Below are 8,925 nucleotides of genomic sequence, written 5' to 3' on the forward strand. Positions count from 1 at the left end.
AATGGCTCGTTTGGTTTAGTTTTCCAGAATTGGCACTGTAACTTGGAAAGTAACCGAAAATACGCGCTGTGCGTTACACGGCAGTAACGGTAAACTGGCAACTATGCGACGAATATTCTCCGATGTTATTTGGCAACTACGCCCCCGATACCAGTAATTCAATATAATTCCTAAACTCACCACTCTAAATCGTAGAGGGCATAGCAAAACCTTTGAGTTTTTGACGAGTCGGTATTTCATCATTCGCGCATCTGAACTATTCAAAATTAAACACATAGTCAGAATCATTCGCGCCTCAGAAAAACACAGTCCGTTACTTTCCACACTGCTACCACTGTTCCGAATTGAACCAATCACCTAATGTTAACTCGGCATGTGATAGTGTCGTGTATTATTATTAATAAATAAACATTGTTAAAAAACATGACATTTAATCAATTCATCATCCGGCACAAAATATAACACAGTCCGAGTGTAAACACGCGTGTATTATAACTCTATGTGATATTAATAACGATAATATTAGCACCATAAACCAGAAAAATATTAACATTACACATCAGGCTATAGGCTCAGATTATTAAAATAATTAAAAAGTAAAAGTAAAAACAAGTAAAATAGGAAGATAATGCTAGAAATAAAATATTGTCGAACAGATCAGCAAATAGCATAACATAAGTAACATGTTACAACAATTTTAATAGTTAAGAGGAAGTATTAAAAACAGGGGCCAAAAATGATAGTTATTCTAAAATGATCAACGATAAAAATCATTAATAAAAAATGGATTATTTTTTAAATTTAAGATAAGGTTACAAATAACAATTATTAGTGCCCAAAAAATTGAATCCTGCTCTATAACTGTTTTCGATGAAGAAAAACTCTTTCGATTGCTCAAAGCGGTTATCGGTGAGAGAAGTTCATTTCGATTTCTCATACTCATAACAGTTACACTGTTCAACACCAAAAAAATTTTGCAATACCTGTTGGGGGATTCTTATACACTTTGTCATTCTAAAACCAAATCCGCCAACAGAACTGCTCTATCACGCAACGTTTTCGAAAAATATTGGTTTTCGTAAAAATCCATGGTTTTGATAAAAAATAACGTGTTACGCAAAAACTAAACACACAAGAAAGTTCAAGTTTAAGTCAAGAGATAAAGCGGACTTTCCTTTACATACAGCCAATAATATATATTATTATATATATATATATATATATATAAAGTAGTACGGATACTACTTTACAAACCCTCTTGAAGTTTGTCGCGGGACGGGTAGGTAGGTTAGATTACAGAGGAGACGAGAAACACGTGCACGAGGATAAGAGAGAGATTGAGACTGAAAAGTATTAAATACTATTAGTAAGAAATATAGGGAAGAATAGGCCGTAAATGCCGTTTCTCTATTTATAGGTAATGGATCTGTAAATATTATAAATATTGTTTAATTATTGTTTAATAAATATCATCTCTATTTATAGTGAAACCCAATTTGGTTTATTCACCCACAAAACGCCACATAAAAGAAAGAGACATTATAAAACGGCATTTTGCTTACTAGAACAATGGATAAACTACGTTTTGAAATTGAGATAAAAGCAGGTCAAGATCCAAAATCAAACATCTATGCCATAACCTCAATTGAAACGCCACGTGGAGAGGTTTATGGCATCCCAGAGGAGCACCAATATGCGGCATATCATACAGAACTGATAAAAACAGAAGCGTTTCAGAGAGCAAGAGCCACTATCAAATTGAGACACCAATCGAGGAAAATTTGGATAAAATTAAATAAAGAATTAAAGGAATTCTACACGGATGAAGAGGAAAACATAATATTAGGAGATTATTATTTAGAAGAAATTACAAATAAGTCACAACCTATAAGTAATTTAACGGAGGATACATTAGCGAGGATCTTGAAAGTTGTCTCCATAAAAAACGACGAACATAAATCACAAAGTGGGCAAAGTAACTTAAAGAAGGTAACAGAAAAATTTACCATTGAAAAGTTTACAGTGTTGCGTCGCCGTGTGGTGGGATGGGGACTTTTGGTGTGGGTTCGGGTGCCCGTGGAGCGCTGAAGCGCTCTGCTCGTGGAGGTTCACAAATAAACTTTGTACACAGAGTTTAAAGGCGAAAAACTGTTGTAGATTTTATTGCAAGTACTTGGAGATGTAACTCCCTCAGTTCTACAATGTGTTCTGTCGTCCTGGAGCTTCGAATCCCTTTTTTAGCTTCTTCCTTCTCGCTTCCTTAGCCAATAGGAAAATTGGGATCTTCTGGCTAGGCGTTGATTCGTCGGATCACTCGTCTTCCGGTTGCTGCTTGATGGTGATTGGCAGTGGATGGATCTTAATAGCGCACGCACGGGAGTGGGGTACGCATGAGGGTGAAGCCCCGCCAAAACAAGGGACGTGGGGCCATGTGGGACCGAACGAGAGAGAGGTCCGAGGGAGTTCCAAGAGGTCCTTGACTCGGAATTTATGACCTCTTGTCCTTAACTGATTCCGGACTTCGACTATCCCTAATTTATGTAGAATTGGAGAAGCTACTCTAAGAGGCTGCGTGACTTTCTCTAAATTCCTCAATTAGTCTCGCCGACTCGAATTTCGTCAAGGATCTCTATGGAACTCTCCCGGTCTTTCTTTACCTACTCTAAACTATTGCGCCCAAATAAAATACGTATGTATGAAATACGCGATTACGTCTTATATTTAAATTTCCCTCTCCGCGCCATTAATCGATGCTATATATATATCTAGCTATGTTCGCGTGGTCAACTGGCCACGCTACACCTTCCCCCTTATCGAAAAGGTGTTTCCTATGGGAACAGCTTTTACATACTACTTGATACTACTCTATTCTAATTAATTATATAGACGGCGCATGATTTGAGTCTGTTTCAGAATAACTATATATGTGTGTGTGCGCAGGTGTACCTACACTCGGAGTTCCTGATGTATATATTTACATTAAAATCGTTTAAGGTGGGTTCAGTTTATTTATACAACAGTTTTATACTCAGTCGCTTTACTAATCTAATCGTATACAGGCTAGTTTCAACTTATTCGCATGGACCGTTTTAAATTTATTATTACTTATCTCTATCTCTATTGTTAAGTCGTTATATACATTAACTACGTGGTATGGCCCTGCCCATTCGGTATCAAATTTGGACGTTTTTGGTTCCTTAGCTAGATAAACATAATCGCCTACATTAAATTTACGAGGATTAACATTTTTGTCGTACAGTCGTTTACTTTTTTCCTTTGCTCGATTTAAATTCGTTGCTGCCATAGCTTGAGTAGTGGTAATCTTTGTAAACAATTCGTTTAAGTAATGAAAGAATGTCCGAGGGATTTCCTGCTTAGCAAATTCAGAAGGAATTAAAGCCTTAACACCAAAAACTAATTCGTGTGGGGTAAATCCTGTAGCTTCATGTGCGGAAGTGTTATATGAAAACATCCCAAATCTAATCCAATCATCCCAGTCTGTTTTAGTGCAGTAGTGTTTCAAATATTCTACAAAAACTCTATGGGCACGTTCGAGAGATCCTAATGACTGTGGATGGAATGCAGTAGAAGTAATCCTTTGGATCTTGAAGATTTTACAAAAGGTTTTCATAACTTCACTCGTAAAGTTTCGTCCCTGATCCGTATGAATAGTCCTGGGACATCCAAATCTACTAATAAATTGTTCCGCCAGGGCTGTGGCAACAGTTGTTGAATCTATGCTTGCTAACGGAATGGCATCTGAGTATTTGGTTAGATTATCCTGTAGGGTAAGTAAATATTTATTGCCTTTATTGGTAATGGGCAAGGGACCTACTATATCCATTTGAATTTTTTCAAAAGCTCTACTTGGGGTATCAGTGATGCGCATGGGTTGTCTAGTTTTTGCGGAAAGTACCTTGTTCTGTTGACAAGAAGGGCAAGTCCTCACAAAATCTTGGATTTCTTTTCCCATCCTAGGCCAATAAAAATTTTCTCTAATACTGTCGTATACCTTGGTCATACCATGATGACCACCGATGGTAGTATCGTGATGTTCCTTAATAATTTTTAGTCTATCCGATATTTCAGGGATGATTATTTCTCCGGAACAAATGGTTATTATATATTGGGGGTCAGTAAGTATGGATTTTATTGATTGTTCGAGGAGATCCCAACCAATAGTTCCTAATCCATCGTGTACTCTAGAAATGCTAAGGGTTTTTGTGTTTGTCCTATCCATGAGGCATTTGAGGGACTTCAATGAGGCTACGACATTCTGAAAGTCAGGTATCTCTTCAGAGGTAGTTTTAATGAATAAGTGAAATATATAGAATCTATCCCCGGGTATGGTTAAGGCTTCTCCAACATTAACATTGTACTCTTTTACTCGATGGATAAGAAACTTCTCCCGTTTCAGGAGATCCTTGCTAGTCTCTGTAGCAGATGAACAATCAGTAGGGAGGAAATGTATAAGGTTATCTTTACGCATGTAGAGATAATCCTTAGAATGTTTAAAAGTCGGGAGGAAAGTAGGATGGGGGTTGGATATACTGTCCGTGACTCTAATAGGTAATATTTTATTCGCTTTCTGCGTTGTATCATATAGATTCTCTATCCGTGTTTCAGGTTTGAATGAGGTCGGCCCTATCTCGGATTGTGCCCCTATAACCGGCTCCTCAGCCTGAAGAATCTGCGCTTTACCACGCAATACACCACCAGCGATAGCTCCCTGAGGCGGGGTCAGGAGGTTTTCCGGATTGCCGATATTCTCAGGGCAGCCAGAGCGCCGAAAAGAAGGGATAGAAAGAGAAAGCATCGTCCTTGCGCCTAACGGTGCCTGGAACGGGGTCAGGAGGTTTTCCGGATTGCCGATATTCTCAGGGCAGCCAGAGCGCCGAAAAGAAGGGATAGAAAGAGAAAGCATCGTCCTTGCGCCTAACGGTGCCTGGAACGGGGTCAGGAGGTTTTCCGGCTTGCCGATTTTCCAGACGCCCGAGTCGCCGCAAGCCAACGATGCCCGAGGCAGAATCCGAATATCTACACTCTCTTCACGGTTGTCGTGTCTTTCAACGACCTCGTACAGATCAGAGAGTGGTTCCTTCCCTCCTACATGGAATTTTATTGAGGGTGAAGGCGTTTCGTCTTCGTCAGCAGTATGATAATCGTCACTGTCGTCATTATCGCTGTCTCTACTACCAAAAGTTTTGCAACTGTCTTCGACCTCATTTCCAACCACTGCTTCCCCGCGCGCAAGGAAAACAGAGGCAACCCGTTCCTCACAGTAATATTCTATGCTTTGGTCTGAGGTAGGATTTGGGTTTGTCCGGAGGTTCGTGAGCAACACCTCGCCGGCGCCTGCGAGAGCCACCCCCGAATTCTCCAGACAAGGATCTATTAAGTTTGTTTGGAACATTGAATTATTTTGGAGGTCTACAGGGTTTCGGGACAATGCGTCTGCGTTGGAGTTCACCTTACCAGGTTTGTACACAATGTTATACTCATATTCGTTCAATTTAATTCGCCATCTCATAAGTTTTGATGTGGGATCTTTGACATTGTGTAACCAAACTAACGGGCGATGATCAGTTACCAGGGTGAATTGATGACCGTAGAGATATGGTCGAAAATGGTCTACTGCGAATAGAACTGCTAACAATTCCTTTTCTATAGTAGAATAATTACATTCTGCTTCATTTAAAGTTCTAGATGCATACGCGATGGGGAGGTCTTTCCCTATAGGCCCTTGGCTCAATACAGCCCCTACAGCGAAATTGGAAGCGTCTGTGGTAACTACGAAGGGTTGTGAGAAATTTGGGAATTGCAGGAGGGGTTCTGCACAGATAAGATCCCGGAGGGTTTCGAAGGCCGTTTGGGCTTTACCGTCCCATACTAGATGAACATCTTTTTTCAATAGTTGAGTAAGAGGTTTGGCAATTTTCGCCATATCCTGAATGAATCTCCTATAATACCCTACAAGGCCCAAAAACTGCTTAATATTTTTCTTAGTTTTAGGTACGGGGAATCGTTTGACGGCTTCAATTTTCATCGGGTCGGGTTTCACACCATCGGTAGTGATGATATGGCCTAAATAAGTAATTTCCTTACGGAGGAACCAGCACTTATCCGGCTGAAGAGTTAAACCGGCGTTTTGTAATCGAGCTAACAAATTCCGCAACTTTCGACGATGTTCCTCAAGGGAGTCAGCATAAATGACAATGTCATCCATGTATACAAAGAGTTCTACTCCTTGCAGACCTGACAACACTAAATCCATCATCCTTTGGAATGTGGCCGGTGCATTTTTTAACCCAAATGGCATTCTATTAAACTCATAGTGACCATAGGGGGTTGAAAATGCGGTCTTTGCTTTAGACTTTTCGGTAATTGGAATTTGATGGAAGCCGGAAGCTAGATCTAACGTACTAAAGTATTTTGCTCCACCAAGTTGATCTAATATGTCGGTAATGTTAGGAAGTGGGTACGCATCACTGATAGTTTTCTCATTCAGTTTACGGTAATCAATTACCATGCGCCAACGAGCTCTACCAGAAGAATCGGTTTTTTTTTGGGGACGATCCAGACCGGCGAGTTATATGGAGAAATGGAGGATTGAATTACTTGGTCTTTGATTAACCTATCCACCTGCTTGTTTATCTCATCTTTATGGGTAAGGGGGAACCTATATTGCTTAGTATTAATGGGATTATCATCAGTTGTTACTATGGTATGCTCAGCAGCATTAGTACTACCTAACTTATCTCCAGGGAGGTGAAATTGATATGGGAAATCGCTTATAATTTCCAAGATACTACCCTTTTCAACTTCGTTTAAATGATTTAAATTGAGACATTTAAGTAGCTCAGCAATTCTTCGAGCATGGGCCCTAGATTTTTCTGTACCAGGGTCTCCTTTCCGAGCAGATCGCGGAGATGGGGGTGCAATATCAAAATCCTCTAATTCTACGGGAGGTAATTTAAGAGAAACATGGCCAGGAGTAGTATTAATAGCGAAGATTTTTGTAAATCCTCCTTCTTGTTTAGCCAAGACATCCCCAATGAAAATTCCTGGTCCAGCATTTATCCTACGAATATAGCCGAATTCTCTATCTGGTTTTACAGGGATCGTTATTAAAACTTTATTACGCGGGGGCAATTCAATGGAGGCAGAGGCAAGGGGGTACTTTTTGTCTCTGAGTTGCAAGATGCTAGGCAATTTATCCCTAAAAATCAAAGTGCCCTCATGTTTTACTAAGAATGGCATCCCTAAAATTCCAGTTTCTCTGACAGGAAAATTGTCGTCGACAATCTGGAACTCCACTGGGATGTTATCAATGAAAACGCGAATTTGTCCGTTGGTATGTAATATTCCGGATCCGATTCCGGTCAGATCGTATACAATATCAGGATCAACCAACGTTCCTATACCTACTCCTTTTCGTTTAATCAAGTTTATCTGAGCGCCTGTGTCTATGAGGAAAGAAGCAATTCCTTCATTAAAAGATTGGTGGTTCAACGTAATAGCGGGTGATTGGACAATCTCACTGGCGTCAAGATTCAAGCAGATTCGGATGGACCGGCGCGCGCGATAAGGGCTTCGTTCCGCGGTGCGCTTCGACGCGGTGCCCCTCGCGAGTTTAAAGACTGCGAGTTTCCATTAAACCGGGATGTTGAAGGTCGGTTAAATTTATTTCCCTGAGAATTTCCTGAGACGTTCGCGTAACACTGGGACTCTACATGACCGGTCTTTCTACATAAACGGCATCTAATTTCCCGGGAATTCTGGGGGTGATTGGGAAGGTTATCGGTGCAATGAACACGGTCATGCCCTGGTTGGCCGCATCTAAAACACCTTCTATCAGGTCGCGTATTGGTCACGTATAATCGAGCGTCGCGTGCAGTGAGTTTCGGAGGAGTATGTCGATATTCTTCAAAGGTTTCACCTTCTAATTGAACTGCTACTTTTATAGCGGATTCTAAAGTCTGTAAATTATCCTTTAAAATTATCATTCGTGCTACGCGGTCGCTTAATCCTTTAGTGAAACCCGTTACCGCGGCTTGACTGAGGACAACCTTCGCGCCTATAAATTCTTCCGCAGTATATTTCTCCTTTGCCGCTTCAATTCCCCTACTTAGAATTTCGCTAACTCGGGCCCCATAAACTTCGACTCTCTCGTTATCTACTTGCCGTATGTTTCTCAGTTCGTTATGAATCGAATCTACCTTGAAAAATCGCGCGAATGACTCCTTCAAGATTTTTATTAGCTCATCAAAACTATTAATTTCGCGGTGGCCCGAAATTAAGAAGTCAGCATGCCCCACGATTTTATTCCTAATCAGAGCAAGAAGATTATCCTTATCGGCGGGTTTGATTCTATCATTGGCTAATTTGCATTGCCCTATAAATTTCGTCACCGAACAAGATTGTCCATCAAACTGAGGTATAAGGTCGATAGCAAGTTTCAGTGGCAGAAAAGAACGCTCAGATACATTAACAGGACTTATTTCGATGGCTGCGGGACCATTCGAGGAAGCGGTTGTATCATAAAAGATAGAAGAATTAGTCGGGGTACTCTGTATTGGAACAGTATTATGAGATGGCAAAGAGCTTGCTTGAGGGAGGGCAACCGTAGTTTCTATTGAAGGTGACACAAACGTTATATCGTCAACAATAAAGGAATTACCACTACTATTCAAGTTAATCCTACGCACTTTCCTACCCTTACGCGACATTTTAAAGCTACGTGACATTCTACGCGTGGCGAAAATAATAAAATTTATGTTCTAAACTTACGAGGGATGCGCTGCCCGGGTTACACCGCTATGATCCACCACCAATCACGCTTTCCTGGCCTTGCGATGTCTCCTTATCAGCAGTTGCTCGATTCTCCTTCCTGGATCCCCGCCGTTGAATTCTCCCGGCTGGATT

At 40.7% G+C, this 8,925-nt stretch overlaps 2 long non-coding RNA genes across 2 annotated transcripts; both read left to right on the forward strand.

Moving 5' to 3' along the window:
- The first annotated feature begins 4,089 nt into the window (after positions 1-4,089).
- LOC143363411 (uncharacterized) lies at positions 4,090-4,720 on the forward strand. The gene is made up of 3 exons (XR_013083814.1): positions 4,090-4,136; positions 4,207-4,287; positions 4,627-4,720. It is a non-coding gene; the product is annotated as an uncharacterized LOC143363411 (long non-coding RNA).
- Positions 4,721-4,850: 130 nt separating this feature from the next.
- LOC143363412 (uncharacterized) lies at positions 4,851-6,368 on the forward strand. Its single transcript, XR_013083815.1, has 3 exons — positions 4,851-5,478; positions 5,701-5,913; positions 6,007-6,368. It is a non-coding gene; the product is annotated as an uncharacterized LOC143363412 (long non-coding RNA).
- Positions 6,369-8,925: the final 2,557 nt, after the last annotated feature.

Source organism: Halictus rubicundus, unplaced genomic scaffold (genome assembly GCF_050948215.1).
Source record: "Halictus rubicundus isolate RS-2024b unplaced genomic scaffold, iyHalRubi1_principal scaffold0045, whole genome shotgun sequence".
NCBI lineage: Eukaryota > Metazoa > Arthropoda > Insecta > Hymenoptera > Halictidae > Halictus > Halictus rubicundus.